Source organism: Polypterus senegalus, chromosome 14 (genome assembly GCF_016835505.1).
Source record: "Polypterus senegalus isolate Bchr_013 chromosome 14, ASM1683550v1, whole genome shotgun sequence".
NCBI lineage: Eukaryota > Metazoa > Chordata > Cladistia > Polypteriformes > Polypteridae > Polypterus > Polypterus senegalus.
The window spans coordinates 56133540-56152818 of record NC_053167.1 but is presented as its reverse complement, the minus strand read 5'-3'; the positions used below and the strand labels follow the sequence as shown (position 1 = coordinate 56152818).

The window sequence follows — 19279 nt, the reverse complement described above, 5'->3', positions numbered from 1 at the left end:
ATAAATGTCAAGTCAAGTAAATATCCAAGAAATTAAAAATTTCTAGCAACAATCATAAAATAACACATACATCTGAAAACACACAATTTAATATTAAATCCATGCTGTGACTGTTGGCTTGAAATTTAATCTATATATTTTCTGTAATCAATATTTAAGTTATTGTTTTATAGCATAAAAAATGTAAACATTTTCTTGGATGTCTAAATATTACCCACTTAAACTAGGGCTCAAATTTAATGACAGTTATTTGCAGAGTCACTGATGACCAATGTGGTTGACAGTAGGCCTTTAGGGGCCTTCAAAACTCAACTTGATGTAATTTTGGAGAATCTAGGTGTACAGAACTGGCTAAATGGTTGGGCTGCATGGCCTGTTCCCTTCAAAGCAGTTTTAATGATACCTGAACTTGTATTTCCCACCCTTACACTATGGAATGCATACTTTACAATGGTAATTTTCTTTGAGTAAAAGCTAAAGATAAACAGTCACACAATAGTCATTTACAATTTAAAAAGGTAGGCTACTTTATATGTTTGTAATCACAGTTCATTTACAATATATGGTAAACATGTAAAATTCAATAATCCCATTTAACCTATAAATGTAAACTAAACAATATTTCTGTTTATGTATGAATAGTTGTTTAGCACTGAAATGTGTTCTGACATGGTGTTGGAGGTGAACACTTTCTAAACTTGCTACGTATCGTGTGCGGCTTGATACCAAACCATCAAAGACCTTTAATCAGTTAACATGTAGATGTGCATGCACAACATCCTGTTGTGTACAGTATGCTCCGAAATGTACAGTTCAATAAAACGGCGCTGCATTATACGCTTGCAATGCGCTCCTATGTTCGGCTTACCCCGGTATTAATAAAAGTATGCACTTGAAAGGCGACGCACGATCACATATTATAGAAATTTAAAAAATGCTCAGATCAGTTTCATTATAGCGGTTCAAAGACTGCCTCACACCAGTTACGCATTAAGTTGTGTGAGTTCTATTTATTCTTCGCGTTTCATCTGCGGCTAGACGCAAGGATGACAACCTGCTGTAAATTCCATCGAATCCAAGAGCTGCCTTTAACAAGATTATTACGAGTTCGAGGGTTGCAGTTGGTCAGGCTGCGTCTTCTGTGTAAACTTTACATTCCTTCGAGCTTTGTAGAACTATCGGCGTGTGCTTCTACAAAGTGTACGATGACGAAAATGTGACTCTTGGTCCCACTGACAACGCAAAGCGCGGCGCCACCCAAACGTAGACTTGCCAGAGCTCATCTGTCCCTCTGCTTTCATAAGTCTTAAAAAAGACTCGACAAAGTCCCAGAGATCTGGAGACGTCAAATTGTACTATTTATGTTGGCATATGCTAATAGGGCTGTATTGTCTGTATCAGTACAATTTCACAACATTTCAACTAAATTAAATGCAAACTTGCCGGTCAAGGATCGAAAAAATTGGTAATGGCAGGGCTTGCGCTAAACATTAACAATATTTTCGCCAGGTTGAACTAAATCATGTGAGGCCACCTCTTCAATTGGCTATTTTTGCGGAGCCTAGCTACATATTCTTACAGCGCTATGTTATATACAAATCTACAATGTTGTAAAAGTATAAACTGATTTCCATAATTAAACTTGATGAATAATTAAAAATAAGGAAGAATTTTAGATGTTAATGGCATGCGAATTTTGCCTAACTCTGGCCCTAATTCATTGGTAAACCAGGCAGACTCATATCTATAGCACTGGTCAGTGTTATTTAACGGCCACTATAAAAGATTAAATTACGTTGTGACACTTTTATGTTCATCGTTTTGTAACAAGAATGGACTTGGCCTATACTGAAGGTGAATTTTGCCATGTTTACCATGATTTAGGTGATTCAGTAGGCTCTGAAAATGTCTTAAAATTTCAGGGGGTAACATCAATTATTTTACCACACAAGCAGCATTTTATTTGTAGCTTAAAACGTGTATGATTCACTATTATACATATCTTTAAAAATATTTTACGTGCTTCTGAAAAGGACACAATGCCCCAATTTTTCATCATATATTTAAAATGTAAAAACACAAAGTCCTTCATGTCTGGTTTATGCTGATTCATGTCAGGGTCACATGCTATAACTGCTAATCACATAAAATTTTAACAACAGTATACATCAATTTTATACGGTTATATAGTTCTGAAAATTCTGAACTTAAATGTAAGTGCATCATTTGGCACTTGGCAGGTGCGGGGAGACAAGCATTACAATTACAAATGAGTCCAGTATTTGTTTCACAGCCCAAATAGTATACTTAATGATTGCTATAACCTAAAGAATACTGGTTTAAGGCACAGTTGAATAATCTGCAAGTGGTTCAGGACACCTTCAGCTTGCTAGCTTCAACAATGCTTGCTGTGTGTGCTGTTTATTGCACTCTAATAAGTAAGAGATGACACAGCTCTTGACTGCCCCTTAAGCCCTCTACAGTATCACTGCTAGCTTCAGTTTCGATTCTTGGGAGAAGGTAAAAAATGCTTGTTTCGTTCAAGATATTTTGTTCTCTTTATGTTGTTGTTCACATTTTGATTGAAAAACTACAATTAATTTTGAAATTGAAAATCTCACATTAACAGCTCACAAAGATTTGTTGTAATCATTCTATGTGTGAGTTTTCACTTTACTAGGAAGTCAAATGACATTAAAAACTTCAACATAAGCATGATTTTTCTATTTATGATTGTAGGCCAAAAATAAAACAAGAAGTGTCTGCTGCCAGGTAATGTAATATTAGGATCACACAACAGGGAAATTACACTTAGAATACAGCCAACAAAAGTTAACTAAAAAAAACAAAAAAAAAAAACACCTTTTTTTAGAAACTTTTTTTTTTTTTTTGCTAAGAAAAAGCATTGCATGTGACACACTGTCAAAATCTAAACAAAGAAGTTAAGACACATGCTCTGTGGTGGACAAACAGAATGTTATGCAGCTGTCTTTTTAAACTCCAAAATCATCCACTAGCACAATAGAGTTTATTTTAGATTATTTGTGCAGTTCTGGAATGCAGCAGTGAACAGATGAGTCTTTAAGTTTGACTTAAATTGGACAACTGATGGAACCAAACAGACTGATGTAGTGAGACTGGTCCACAGAGAAGGAGCCATGTTACTTAAAAAAAAAACACTTGCTCAGCACACTCAAAAGTATGTGATGGTCAGGTTGGCAGAAAGAGGATGTTTTGAGTCAATCTTTTAAACAATACAATTGTAATTTCTGCTTGTCCTGATGTAGGAAAAGGCAGTGCTGTCATCGGGGAAAGGCTTCAGGGCCTTTAGCCCTTACCTATAGTCCCTGAACTCCCACAGGCTATTTATGGTTACTGGTTTGACTATGGCCACTGCCAGTGAGAAAACTCCAAAAGGGATCTCATTAGTACTAAAACATGAAGGAGGACCCCACCCATTTTGTAACCTGCTATAGATGAGTGATGTGGACCATTTAGGAACTCATTTGGAAAGAAACAAGTTAGAAAATGTAAACATCGCAATACACTCAGCAGCATTTGAGGACTTAGATAACTGATTTGAAAGGTGGCCCTTTTTATATGTTTTAGTTACACCAAAACAGTCATTTATCACATTTTAGTTTATTAAAAATTTTTGTAATAATCATATTGAAAAATAACATTGATGTCTATCACTAGCTGTAGTACAAATTTTTGGAGCCTTTCCAATAAATTACAGTGTCAGACGAATACCAAATCTTTATGATGTGTAGTGTAACCTACTCTAAATACAGAGTACATACTGTATTTGTTCACCCTATGCTTACAAAGTGACATTTACATAATTCCTTTACTTTTACATTTATTATGAAATAAGGGACATTTACATTTTTTTTACTTTTACAGTTTACTTACCTCAAGTAGCAGTAGGAGTGAGCTGGCCTTTTGGTCTTACCAGTAGGTTGTACATGTGCGGTTGTCAGATGAATTAAAAAGTAAAATATGCTAAATATGCAAGCTGAAGTGACCTCTCTACAGGTATATCTTAAATTGCAAACTAATCTCTAATTGAAGTTGCACAGAATATTTCTCTATTTTAAGATAGATGATTTCCCAAAGCTGTTAACGCTTTCAATGGTAGTCTTTGAAACTTAAAAAATTTGCACATGTTGTATTCAAGGTATCTCAATGAAAATGTAAGTATCCCAAGAAATTTTCTTTAAGAATAAGTGTGAAAATTTTCAAGAAAATCAGTTCACTGGGAGATGAGTAGATTTTTGCGGACATACAGACAGACCCATAGACATGGCGAATGCAGTAACTGCTTTATATGCACACAAAACAGCGTTTTGCTTGATTTATTGATATGACTAGACTTCCTCTTTATAATTGATTTTTATGTAACAAGTATGGCTAAGAAAAAGACATGCACAGAAAGAGTGAGAGACAGAGGGGGAGGAGAGAAAGAGAAAGAGAGAGACAGAAAGAGATCATGCAGGAAATGCAGGATGTTTAACACCAGAACACAGAACAAGTAGACTGCTAAACCTTGGTATGCTTATGTAAATGTCCCAACTTTTACAAGAGAAAGGATCACCACCCAAAACAACAAATAAGATACTAAATACAAGGACAAGTGGTGCAGTCCCTCACTTGCTGACTTGTGACTTTGAGATCTCTAATTCTTTCTACACCTGAATAACCAGCACTCCTGACTCCTGCCTTCCATGTCATCTCAACTTCACGTATACTTCAGTTCTTCCATCCAACTCCTATCATGCATCTGGCAATCCTTTTCATGCAGGCTGTTCCTCACCATCACCTTCTACCTCTGGAAAAGCCAAACATCCTGACCCTTACATTGTTACTGTTTTAATAACTTGTGCCAAGGGATGTACAGCACCTGGACAGCAATCTCTATAAAACTAGGGAACAGAAGGGATTCTCCTAAACAGTTTCCTGCCAATCAGATGGCTGGCTCCACTTTATCTGTAAGTGCTGTCTCACTGCAGCAGCACTGCAGGTATTTGGCCTCACGCCATTATTAAGTGCTTTAGTCTCCTGGCTGCTACACTATAAACACTGCAATCTTAAAACAGACTGTGCAGGAATTGTCTACCTTTAAGTCTTCCATGCAAAAGCACTTTAACAAATATACAAAAAGAGCTGTCACTAGCAAGTTGAAACATTTAGGCCAGAATGTCTTATTTAAAGCATAAACATATATAATGGACATAATTTTGAAATGTCTAATATCCATGAAAATGAAGAAAGCGAACAAAGTTTAGGGTTATGTTTATTTACATTCAGAAACATCACAGACGTGAATCAGTTCTTCTCACACAAACGTGGCAAATCAACCCAAATGAGAACAGAGTATTGTTTTCAAAATTGTATAAAATACATTTCAATAATTATTTAATTAATTAACTTTTAATGCTTATTTTAAAGTACATTTAAAATGCTTTTGTCTGGAAAGTGTCTGAAAATGTTGCAAATGCTTTGATTTCAATCACCATAATTTAAGACATTTTCAAAGCAAACAACATACCCTGTGTTGTGACATCAACTTTACCTGTAATTTAGAACAGAAATAAACCTTGTCACCAAACTATGAAAATTAAAGAGCCTCAATATAATTTCTAATCCTTTAGAATGCCCGCTAAATATAGTCCAAAGCTGCAGATATAGGAGTGTGGCAAGTTTGCCAGTAAATACAAATAATATATTCTCATTGGGCTGACCAAAGCTCACCTGTAATTTATCACAGGATCCCTCCTGTCCAAAATCTGTGAACATAAAAGTAGCTCAATCTAGCTCACCCTTTCAGAGTGACTGTTTAATACCGCATTTCCACTCATTCTGTGGGTATGGGAGTCTGAGAAGTTTGAGAGTAAAGTTGAAGAGCACATCTACATTAGGCCAAAGGCAATTCACATACAGTTCAACAGAGGTGTGCCTGTTTTTGCAAAGCCTGTGAAAATGAAAGTGGCTTGATATGATGTATCCCAATGACAGATAAATACCATAGTTTGTCCTGAGCTGTGCTACACATGTGGGTTTATGCTACTTTTGCCACTAAATTTAAGTAGTGCACCAAAATTGGGCTGGGCACATATAATCTGCAATTTAATATTTGAACATCTCCTTTTACAAATCTGTTAAAAAAAGTAGCCAAACCATTTACAGTACAGATTATACAGTATAACCTTAGCTGTAAAAAGGAAGGGTTGGGGAGGCTGTTGGAGGAAGGAAGTACAAGTCTGGTTCGTGTACCAGTCTATTTCTTTTCTGAATTATTGATGAAGGTTTACCACACAAATCAATGTATACTTTTAAAATATTGTATCTTAATGTTAAAACTATGCAGTGCAAATAAAAATCTGGCAGTAATCAAAAGCTTTATGCTCAGTGTGGAAATAGATGGTTTTGATCCCAGTGGACTCTGGCTTCATCTCATAGTCCAGATACGTAGATAAACTGAAAGAAAAATCCTATTTGAGTAACTTTTTGAGTGAGAATATTTGGAAGGAAAGTTGGGTATTGTCCTATAAGTGATATTGCACAATATTATAAAAATGCTATAGAAAATACTATGCATTGATTTTTCATTTTAAATGGTCTGTTTTAGATAATAGTAGGAATTTTGTACTAATGAAGACAAACAGCACCTTTTCATGAATGTAATATTACAAAACTAGGTCTGAATAATTCTTTTTAATCATGATTCCATAAAACATACATGGATAACTCCAAACTAGCTATGCCACCCAGAAAGTCCCCCCAGTGGCTTTAGCTTATAAATTGTTTTTATCCTCAGTATGCCTCTTCTCAAAATAGCATTATTGTAGAAGCTTTACCTTAAAACCAAGAATAATTTTCCTGAACAAAGATGGCATTAACTTAATCTACGCACTACAATCATTATCCTATGCACAAACACACATAAAGGGTATCGTCACCATTAGGCATTCTATCAATTTTGTATTAATTTCTGACTCGTAAATTGGGTGGAAACATCATTTAAGTGCAAAGCTCATATTTAAGTAAAATATTTTTGGCATTTTTGCTGGTTGTGCACAAACAACCCTTAGTTATTATTATATAGAAAACACTTCTGTGGCATTTGAACCACTCTGTATAAAATGCAGCTTAATACATTAACATCGCTTTTATTGCATGAAGTTTTTTTTTCATTGCAATATAACTGCCACCAAAATGATCTACTTTATCTACCATATTACAGAGAAACTTCTATTAAACACCCTCATCATAATAATGCCTACAAAACAGCTCAGCAGTAAAATCGATGAAATAAGATACAGAAGAAAAATTCTATGCTAAAAATAACATATAATGAATCGCTCTCCAAATAATACAGGTACAGTAGTTGGACAAACAAAAAAAAACACATGAAAAATTAGTTTACCTTTGAAATAGCTAAATCACAGTTAAAAGTGTAGCTGCAAATGAGGTTGATTGCTACATGTGTCAGCTATAAAACAGGTCTCACAATTAGAAATATGATATTTGAGTTTTTGAGGCAATTACAGAGTTGCAAAGAGGCCAAGTAGTCAGTACCTGAATTTCAGGTGTATTGGTCACAAAAATGGCAACATTATTTCACACATCAAGGGAAGAGTCTCAGAAATAATGACAACTTATACTAAACTGTATCATCAAAGAGAAACTGGTGAAGTCAGAGCACACCAACAGGCACAGCTGAATGCTTCACAAGATAGTTCCTAAATGCCAAAAAAATTACAGCCTCAAAAATGACCATATAAATGAATCTGGACTCCTATGATCCAGTCTCAACAAAAAACTTCATGTTGTGAGCTTCACAGAGATGGAGTTTTTTTTCAAAAGTCTTTTATTTGGAAGCCAGTTGTATCCAAGTCCAAAGCACAAATACACATAAGTTGATGTAAAGTGCTTGACATCTGGACCCTGACCAATCTAATGGTCTGATGAGATATCTTTCACGCTGCTTCCCCTGTACAATACAGATTTATGTTCACAGAAAGCCAAAGGATCACATCACTCCAAAACATCTGTTTTCAGGACATTTTAAAGGATAATTCCCTGCACGGCGGAAACACTATTACCTCATAATGTTAGCCCATTTCAGGTTGACAATGCCGCCATGCTTCCTGCAAAAATAATTCAAGAGTGATTTCATAAACACTACGATGAAAACAAATGGTTTCTCTTTCATCCCTAATCATCAGATGTAAATATCACTGCACCTTTATTGGGAGATTTCTTTGTCAAAGAAATGAAGACTTTCCTTCATGAAGCATGGTCCAACATCTCCTGGCTAGTTCAGTGTCTACATGATGACAACAATCCTGATCCTGATGAATCCTGATGAAAATATCCTGAAGGAAAAGCACATAATTGCTATTTATTAGGTCCTTAAAATGAATATTAATATAATTTTAGGTGATTCTGTAATATTTTCAACTTTAAACATTCTTTCCCAAGTTGTGTTTGAAATGGATTAATATCATTTCAAATAATATACCATAAAGACTTCCCTAAAATCAAATGTTTTAAAATATATACAGGGTTATAGTCAATCATTGAGAGCACTACCAAGCTTGTTTTGTTTTTGTCTATAAATCAAACTCTACTTGACTTATTTTTTCCATGGTATCAGATGTCTTAGCTATCTTTGTAGATCTCCATCCTTATATTGCCATGCTTCAGGTTATCCTGAATGGTATATTATTCCTCAATTATAACTCCAAAGTTGTCTTTGTTACATTGCAAGATCAAAACATAATCTTTGCTCATAGTGGCATTGCTAGCTTGCTGAAGGCCCTTGTGCAGCCCCCTGAGGTGGGCCCCTCCTGTCTAGCATAACTCTTAGCAATTTATTCGCAACTACATCCTAGGGGACAGCTGGGCAGTGGGTTCCGCAACTGCATCACTATCAGATCAAACACTGGTGACAAAGAAACCAGCTCTCTAATTGAAATTTGTAATAACTTTTTAAATTCCTTTATTACAGAGCTGTAAGTTAGCAAAAATAAATTGTGAGAATGGAATGGAGAAGGAGTAGGTAGTATATACAGTACATCTATGTAAAATGTGAACATGTTAATTTTCCAAGACAACTTTGTGAAAGAAGATGATTAAAATATAATGTAAGCTAGAAAGTAGAAACTGTTCGGTGCTATAAAAGTAAGCAATTTCAATTTGTAAAAAATTAAAATGACAACACTGGCTGACAGGATACGACAAAACAATCGACCTGTTTTACACTAGTTCTGAGAAAATGAACATAATAAAGTGGTCACACTCACAAATCCTCACAGTAGTGACACTAATGCACAGTAAGCCATACTAAGGTACACAATAAAACAGATTACAGACAGGATGGATTGAAAACATGCACAAAATGACAACAACTGTGCAGAAGACACGCGTGAAATGTCGATGTTGTAGTGTTCAATGAGAAGATCGGCAGCAGTATACAATTCGTCGTCAGCCATCGAGGTCAGAGTTGATGGTAACATTGAACATTGAAGCCAATGCATTGAGACTGTGAAACCGCTGTTTTAGTTATTAACATTTTTATTAAAGAAGTAAAAGCTCAATTAGCAAGAATCAGTTCATCAATAAAAGTTAATCAATAAATTAACTGTTTTAAATTTTAGACTTTTCCCTTTTGCCTTTTGTTGTGTGTAAATGAAGTAAGGAGATGGATGTGAATGCTGAAAGAGAAAAAGCTGAGAAAAAATAGCTGAGCTGTGTACTCTCAACAGATGAATGCAAAATTAATACATTCATCAATATACAATACATATTTTATACAGAAAGGAACCTACAAAGTAAAAAGCCTGTAATGTCATATTATATACAAACTGTACTGCTTGAGAAATCAAATGACCATCTTGAAACACCCTACCAAAGACATAAAACCTGTTCTAAGTTAACTTGTAAAACTGAAAAGTTTGTTTTTTTCTATTACTCTCTGATAAAAAAAACACTGATAAATCTCTCTGAAGGTCAGATCCTGCAGGATGGGTTAAGTACAGCACTTTGAAACTGAAGGCCTAGCCTTTAAAGCCTGAACACTCATTCATATTCTCAATTTTTTATCTCAAGAAGGACAGAGGCTCTTTGGTAGAGATTGGCTTACTAGAACCATTTGGTTAACACTCCTTATAACAAGTTGGATATTTTTAAATTAGGCATTCAAATTTATATACTTGTCACTAATATACTTGAAAACATATTTACTGTATGAATAGAATAGCAAATACCTTCTGAACTGTACATTAACTTTATATCTCAGCTACTTAGACTTAGCTCTGAGTCACCATGAAAGTAAACAGGGCTACTCAAGCTTTTATTGTGTTTTATCAGAAAACACAAAAATCTATGAAGTAATGGGGTGTTAATGTTTCAACAGATAATAATCCAAACATTCTCCCTATGTATGTTGTTTTAAATATTTTAATATCTTAGGGGATCATTTTTATTTTTTGCAACTTATTTTGCCATTTAAAAAGTTAAGGTTTCTTTCCAAAAAACTTAGCTGTGCTATTATTTTTAATTCTTACCTTCAACTGTTTGCAGTTCTTTAGTGTTTTATCCAGTTAAATAACTGCTATGCAAATAACTACTCTATAATTAAGCTCACGATAAACTATCTGATTTCACAAAAATGTTTGGTAGATGAGACAACAATGATCAAAAAAGTTCAATCTAAAAAAACAGCCATGAATCACTAACAGAAAACCTTGGTGTGGTATTCTCTCTTAGATCACTATAAATCAATAATACCTAAATGGATAGAACAGCAAAATACAATTTCACTTGTAAGCATTTTCAAATGTATTTTACTAGATCACATAGCTTAATTAATTATTACTTACAGAGCTAAAGGGAAAACACAGCAATACTGTATGACCAGATATTTTTCATATTACTTTGTTTGTTGATGCTATTCAAATGACTGCAAATAACTGTACAAGTTTAACTGTAGTGTTTTTTTTTCTTTGAATGGTGAAAAGTCTGGTAAGTGTGCAGACAAAAATACATTACTTACAATCCAGTAGAAACTGGCATCAGAGGTATTCCTCTAGTATTGTAATGTTGGGCTGGTTTCCATGTTAGCAATATTTGTGTTAGCATGTGTCTATTGTTCTCTGCATTGCTGTACTGCTGAAGTATGCTGCCATGGGCCTCCAAATAGCAACACAGTTGGAGCTGTCCATATTAGAATGGGGAGACTGCTTTGCAGATGTGCTATTGTTTGTACAACGACAGCAATGGCATTGGAATCTCTCTTAAATTAGCAGATAAAGCCTAGTTATCCTCTACTATTTGCCTTCTTTTGCATGAGGTTTGATGAAAACGGTATACTACCATTGTTTAAAATTCTCATTATGTTTCATTGAATGAAATATCAAAAGTGACTGGTGCCAAACATACTAGACTCTGCTCTCCTTACAATACATAATATATACTCAAAAATTCAAAAGGTGCTATGCAGCATTTATATAATTGTTATGAAAATGTTGGGTTTGAAAAAAGTAAGGCTATTTTGAAAAATAACAATGTTCAAAACATCAGCCATATAGTGTGTGTAACAATCTAGAGTGTATACTATACAAAAACAGTTATGTGGATCTATTACTGTGAATCTATTCATAATACCTGTGGCAAGGTATTAAAGAATTTGATGTCACACTTGAACTGTCTCATGCAACTGTTGAGATGACACTTTTGATGTTATTTTAGGAATAAGAACACAAGACAGAAATATGAATGCATTTCAGAATTCTATTCTGTAATTTGAGTAGTGAAGAATTATAGTTGTCTTATCCTACAATAAATTATAAACATATCGGTTACTTAGAAAGTACAGTTAACCTCTGTCAAAATTTTGGGTCAAATTAAATATTTACTGAATAAATTTTAGGCTTGTGATAACATTATTTCTCATCGTTGGTCTTCACAAAGAACATGATAATCTCATGATAGACTCTAAATACCCTTCATTAATAGGTGTCAGCCTCTTTAGTGATTTATTCCAAATTGTGCACGTTTGATGCATCTTTGTCATTTATTTTCTTTTGTTGTCTTTGCTGGCAATCTCCTACTATTTCCATTGATCCAAGTTTTGATGTTCATTGTTTGTGTTCTCTTTTTGTTTGTTTTAACTTGTTCCTCTTTCAGTTGTTTTTAAAACGGTGTTATTTTAACAGTCATGTAGGAGCTAGTTAAAATAGGCAGGTATACAAAGTCAAAGACTTAAGTAAAGTCTTCCAAGCTTTGCATAGTTCTACCATTTAGCATTTCTTTTTTCATATTAGAGGTAGGGCTTTTCAGAGCTTTTTCTGTTACATATTACCTTCTACATTTTGTCTACCAGTCACTGCTTAAGAACGTGGTGATTTCACGTTATAAAATCATAAATAAAATATATTTTATTTAAAACTTACTAATGGAGAAATACCATGTACCTCAAAAACGTATTGTTCATAACAGCCATAAAACTGATACACAGCTAAAGTATGATTCAGCCTCTAAACCACTGTCTTCAACTTACTCTTTGGAATTAACCTTAACATATCTTCACAGGTCTTTTAATGAACCTTCATGTCTTATGCCAGCCAATGCACTCCTTTATGAGTGCACTAGACTGAAAACCCAGAATCATGTCATCCATCAACTGCAACTTAGACTCTGGCACCTAATACAATTCAGACATATTTAGTTTTATAGACTGAATGAAACAGAATAAAATGAGATAATTACCACAGAGAACGGACACTTCTTCTTCTTTTGGCTGCTCCCATTAGGGGTTGCCACAGCAGATCATCAACACAGAGAAAGGATACTATTTGTTTTGTAAATTAAATATAGTAGATTAATGCAGGGTTAGAAAAGTTTAAAGAAATATGTAAGGGGAAAGTAAACATGATACTATAATAAAGGAAGAGGGCTAGAGAATACGCAGGAACAAAGAAGGATTAACTTTGGTCATTTAGAGAGCAAATTAATTATCTAATAAGAGAGTTTTTTGGGATAATCATAATAATAATACTGTACATTTTATTTATATAGCACCTTTCTCATGCTCAAGGCAGTTACAGAATATAAGAAAGAACTGAAAAAGAGGTAAACTGAGAGAAGGGGAATAAAGTCAAGTAGAGCTAAAAGCCTTCCTGAACAGATGAGTTTTGAGTTGTTTTTTAAAACAACGTTTTAAAAGGGATTTGAAAAATCACCCACAAGAAGAAGATAGGAAAGCACACAACACTGTACACATGAAAACTGACACTGGCCGCCTGCTTATTGTGGAAGAAGACTAACAACAGTCAGATATAGCTGAAACAGAACTACTGATGAATACATTTGTACTGAAGAAGTTACAGGACACTTATTTTAACAATACAATAAATATAGTAAAGACTATACTACATGTTAAAAGTTTAAATAGTGTAGATGGCCAAATATTAAGGAGTGATGATTACTACTGTATATATTTCTGAAATTCAAAGTTATTGATGATGGTATTATATATGCACAGTATACATGAATAGTTCATGTGGTATACTTGACTCATTACAAGTCAACCTAATTTCTATCTGAACAGAGAGGTAGAGTGTCACCACATTGTCAAAACATTTGTGTGCTTACAAGGAGGCAGATGCAGGATGGTAGTTACATTTACTGTGTTTGTTGATGTGCAACTTTAACTATATTGTCAATGGCAATTTTGTATTATCATTTTCAAAAAAGTGTAATCAAATGATCAATCATACTCATTCTTATTATGATACTCTGTGGGTTAGGGTCAGATGACATTTCTTAAATCAGCACATTCATTTGCAGACTCTGGTTTGGGTGCAGGTTATTGTCGTTGGTATAGGTTTAAATTGTGTGAAAAAAGACACTTGCAGCACTATACATTGCTCAATGAACTTCCCTGCATCAAGCCAGGAAACTAAAGGAAAAATATGATAAATCTGTGTTTAGCATGGAAACATGTTGAAAGGGCTATTGATTTATGTTCATGACACTGTACTGAATAGATGGGTTAGAAATGGCTAAGTTAAATTTTATTTATCTCAAATGTTGACTGCTGCCACACCTTTAAATGTGTGGCCAATCAGCAAGGTTAGTACTAAAATGTGTCATCTTTGAATCTCACTGCTTTATTAACATGGACAATTCAATTGCATTCATCAACATTTTGGACTAATATACTCTATAGTGTATGTATCAGCAGGGATTTTAAGTATAAATATATAGTATATAAATATAAATATAAATCTTGGACCTACACGCTAGGTGTGGAGTATTCACATTCTCTTTGTGTCCATGAATTTTCTCCTGGTGTTCAAGTTTCTTCTCACATCCTATAAACATGCAAATGAAGTGGATTAGCAACTCTAAATTAATCAAGTGTGAGTGTGAGAATAATTGTACCTTAAGAAGAACTTGTGCCTTGCCCAGGCTTGATCACCTTGTATGATAAGTACTAACCCCACAATCCTGTATATGAGTAAGTAGGTTTCAAATGTTAATTATTACATGGTAATATTTAAGTTAAATTTTACAATAATGAATGAACAAACCACCTTGTCTTAATCACCACTTTATGGTTTTCATTATGACTAGGTGGTAATATCACTTACACTTTTATTCTTATCTAAATTTCTGTACTAGTTTGTGCTGGTGAGGGTCATGTTTGCAATATGCAAACCAAACTTTTTTCTTAACAAAAGTTTTTATTTCCAAAGTATTTCCATGTACGCTCGGGCAAGAACAAAAATTATTATCAATGCAGTGCACCCTTTGGACTGCTCTAGGTCCTACTAGGTAATGTATACAATGTCTCAGAAGAGAGAGATGCCAATCTACCTCAATTTATACCAAAGCAATGGCACGTCTTCTCACACATTTTTCAGAACTGTCAGGCTCCTGACTCATTCTTGGATAGTGATCACCTAGTCTTACAGAGAAATTAAATTACTACTGTATTTACTTGCAATCTTGTTCTTCTTGTCCATCCCTATAGCTTATGATTGTTAGTAAGATCAGTAACCTTAACATTCATTTAGAGTTCATCTAGACATACATTTCAAATACCCAGAGACACTATGGTTTGTAGAAATCTACCCTGTATCCCACTGTTTTAAGATTATGTGTATTATGTACATAGATATTGTATCCTAAGTACAACACTGGGGTGCAAAATACTTAAGTACTTTCTACGTCAATCAGTAAATTTAATGTGCTTTTTCTAGAGAAAGATATGACAACATGATTTACAATGTCGGACAAAATCAGCTTATGCTCTGCATTTTAAAATGTACAATTGCCTGGTTTGTGTTTAAAAATTGAATGTTCAACCCTGCAAATTTCTTTTGCAGCTGTGTTTGTATATATTAATCTCTGATGCATAGTTCCTGTAAAATGTTGAGCACACCCAAATTACTTCAAAACATAAAATTTGTATTTTTAATTTTCATTCTTATATATGCAATATGATACACTATTTTAAATAATTGTATGAATATGGACTTTTTGATATATTTAGTTACTTGTTATGAAAATTCCATAACTTTCCAAGGGGTAACTTTGCAAAACATAAAAAGGTGTTATCTTTCTGCTGAACTTTAATCAAGTCTTGCATTACTTATGTCTTAATAAAGGAGCGTGTATGTTATAACCTGTTTCATATCATCAGCAACAACACTACAGTCATCTGTTACACAGGGTGTTTCTTCCTCATCCTCAGGAAACTCATAGTGTTTTTAACTACAAAAACTCAAAATGGCTATGTCAGGGTCACATTTAAACAATGCAAACATTTTTTTAAAAATCTCAATATAGATTTGGACTTTTCCACATAAATTCATATTAGGATGTAATGCCTGCTGTCATTGTGGACACTGTATTGCACAAAATAATCTATTTTTCTAAAATATATTATACTTATTCAGTTCCTGTCTAATTATTTTCTCATTTAAACTGGACACATTAGTCAGTAACAAAAGGTACTTGATTCGTTTGGGAGAATGAGTATCTTATAGAAGTGTAAATGTAAACATTCTACTTCGACTCTACCATTTTTTCATATACTATTAGTATGAACGGCCTTCGGTTTTTTGTATCCATCTTGTGCTATAAAAGGCCAGACCTCCAAAACTTATGCTCATATGAGGAATAGTAAAGATAAAAGTCACCTTCGATGTTGCAGCCAAAGCGCGGGCGACAGATGACATTTGAGGGGTTCATGCAGGCACTGCACGAAACACGCATGTCAGCCAATAGACACAATCCTTCCTCTGCAACAAAAGGTTGCAACAGTGGGAGGATCCCTCTCTGGTTGGATACAGGCATATTTGAATGCATGGCATCCCTCACATATAAGGAAGTTGAAGAAAACCTGGCACATCGCATCCTCTCAATCTGGCGCAAAGCCTGTCTCTGATTTGTGTTCAAGGTGACACAAGCAGTTAAAAACAGAAATGACACCTATAACAGACAGCTGATAGTGATGGAAGTACAGACATGAGAGCTGAACAGGCCAATAACATTTTTTTAAGTTTCTCTGACTTTTTATTGGCAACAAGATCAAAATGAAAAAGAAAAATGTATTATTTTTGCAGTTTCTTTTACTAATTGGTCCTGAAGTGCAGCCCTGACTAAAAAAAAAGGAAGATGCACTCCACTAACATAGCCCAGTCCGGGAATGTTCTTAGTCTCAAAAGTTCTTCTCAATTTTGTTCTAAAAAATTTTCTGTAACATTTATTATGACATTGTAATTGTTTCTAATATTTTTAATTCATTTGCATTTTTGCTATTCATTATCAGTATATTGAAAAACAATAAAAATTGAAGAACATGGGTTTGATGCATTATTATATATAAATAAATGACATAGGTTTTACAGTAATTTTGCCATTTGTAATAATTTCAATACATAATTTGAAAAAAATTAACTTAACCTGCTTTATTTATGAATCGTCATTTGAATGAGAAATCTTGTACTTATCTTAATAAACAAATTAAAAATTTTCTATGTCTGCATACTATATAGGCCCTAAGATTGATTTCTGCATTGTTTTTGATGTTCTTCTGCTTTGGTGTGGATATTGTGAGAAGTTACAATTTATCCATGATAGTCATAATGTATAAAGTAAAAGTTTTGATTCATTAATTTTTTTCCCAATTATTAACATCATAAAGTGATTTACTTTATTATTTTTTACTGCTGGTACACCTCTGTTTAAGTGTAGAGAAATTTTATTAGTTTACTTTAACAATTCAGTAAGTTTTAAATCCAAAGCAGGAAAATACTGCATTATTATTTATTAATTACTATTCTGTATCATTGTATGCTAGGAAGCTTAATTTCGTTACTTTCAGGAGTAATTCATTTTAACATGTATTTATAACTTTCATTATACACAAAGCAAACACATTTTACACAATAATTAAACATTAACAAAGTTATGTTTTATATTTTTGAGTGATGGTAATTGGATTGATCAATTTATTTTAAAAGATACACTACATGCACATCTCATTGTAAAAGGTAATTTAAAAATCATATCATGAAAGGGATTTTAGATTAATAATTGTAATTTTCTGAAGATTTATTTCCAGCTCCACTGATCTTACATGCTGTGGTCTCATTCTAGTACAAATCCATATAATGAATGATACTGTAGATTGTCATTCTGTGTGAAATTTAAAATAAGCAACTCCCTCCTCACTTTCAGTAATAAGGCATGTTGGCATTTAGCATTTGATAATCTAAAACAACTGTACTCTTAATAGTGATTTCAATTCCAGTTCCAGGAATGTCTGCAAGTGTTGATACTTACGGTAGCTGTTTTACACAAAGACGCTTAATCTAATGCTCTAGACCTGGAGAATGCCTATACTGAAAAATTCTCATAGGTTACTCAAGATCACAGTTTTAAAAGATTGTGATCATTTATAATCTAGAATGATCTATTAATAATTACTTAAAAAATACATACTATTTATTTGTAAAGAAAACATCATTCCATGCAATCATGTCAAACTTAACAAACCATATTATACATACACATATATAAATATATATATATATATACACATCTATATACATATACATATATACATATATACACAAATATATATATATAAGGCACTTAAGCATTGAATACAACGTGGGGAAAAGAATCATAGATATGGAGGTGTTGGAACAGAGGACAAGCGGAGAAGAGGACAACCAAGGAGAAAGAGGATAGACCATGTGATGTGGGAACTAAGGGAGAAAGAGATATCAGGCAAAGAAGTATATAACAGATTAGAATGGAGGAGGGTGATCCATATAGTGACCCCACATGAAATGGTGAAAAACTTTAAAAGAAGGCAACTGTCATTGTCATTGTTTGCATTAGATATATTATATATCAAGTACTTTAGTCTAACTGAAACCTGTTTATGTGAACAGAACAGTACCTGTCCTGAAGAACACAATTCAGTGTTCATTAAACTACTTTAAGGTAGTTTGTTATGGAGTGAGCTATGGAGCTGAACATATTTTCACAGTGATACAGACTGAAAAGAAGAGGAATCTCAATATTCTTGTGGATAGCACTACAAAAATTAGTAATTAGAAGACAAAAAGTGTGCTACTACAGACATTACAAATGAAAATGTTACTATGGGCATTGGGAATTAATAATGTTATTTATGGATTAAACTGACAGACAAGAAATGTGATAACAGAAAATGTGCACTTTAATAAAACATTATACATTTAAAAAGAGTTATCTTAAAAAAAAAACAATTTCTGACAAAATTCTAACATGCATCTAGCAACAAGTGAGGGTCCAAATCAGAATCTAACATGGGGAAATAATCACTTTGAGCATTCTGTATTATATCTTGCAGTTGAACTACTTCACCTTTTAAATCTTCTTACTCCTATCATTATCTGCAGCAGCCATGGTCTTACTCTTTCCTTATTTCTGGTCACTCACACTAGCACCAATGAAGCACGTGGTAAGCATTTACACGCCATATCCAGCAGCTCATCTTTCTCACAAATCTACTTTCCATAAATGCCATCCAATAATCAGCTCAAAGACCTTTGTCTAGTGGCGCCGTGTCATTCTTATTTTATGACTGCTGTTTTTTATAGATTAATCTGTTGTTAGAAAGCCACTTGCCACTGCCATCCATTAGAATTAGTGTTTACAAATGCCCAGATTTTTATTACTTGATGTTAACAAGCCAGATATCTGA

General features: G+C 33.7%; 1 long non-coding RNA gene across 2 annotated transcripts; it reads right to left on the bottom strand.

Moving 5' to 3' along the window:
• Positions 1 to 5295: 5295 nt before the first annotated feature.
• LOC120514299 lies at positions 5296 to 19002 on the bottom strand. 2 transcript variants are annotated; one of them, XR_005630445.1, is made up of 3 exons: positions 18940 to 19002; positions 8250 to 8381; positions 5296 to 8153 (listed from the first exon to the last, which is right to left on the bottom strand). It is a non-coding gene; the product is annotated as an uncharacterized LOC120514299 (long non-coding RNA). The 2 variants fall into 2 exon arrangements; XR_005630444.1 differs by lacking the exon at positions 18940 to 19002 and adding an exon at positions 11063 to 11438.
• Between the last annotated feature and the right edge of the window lie 277 nt (positions 19003 to 19279).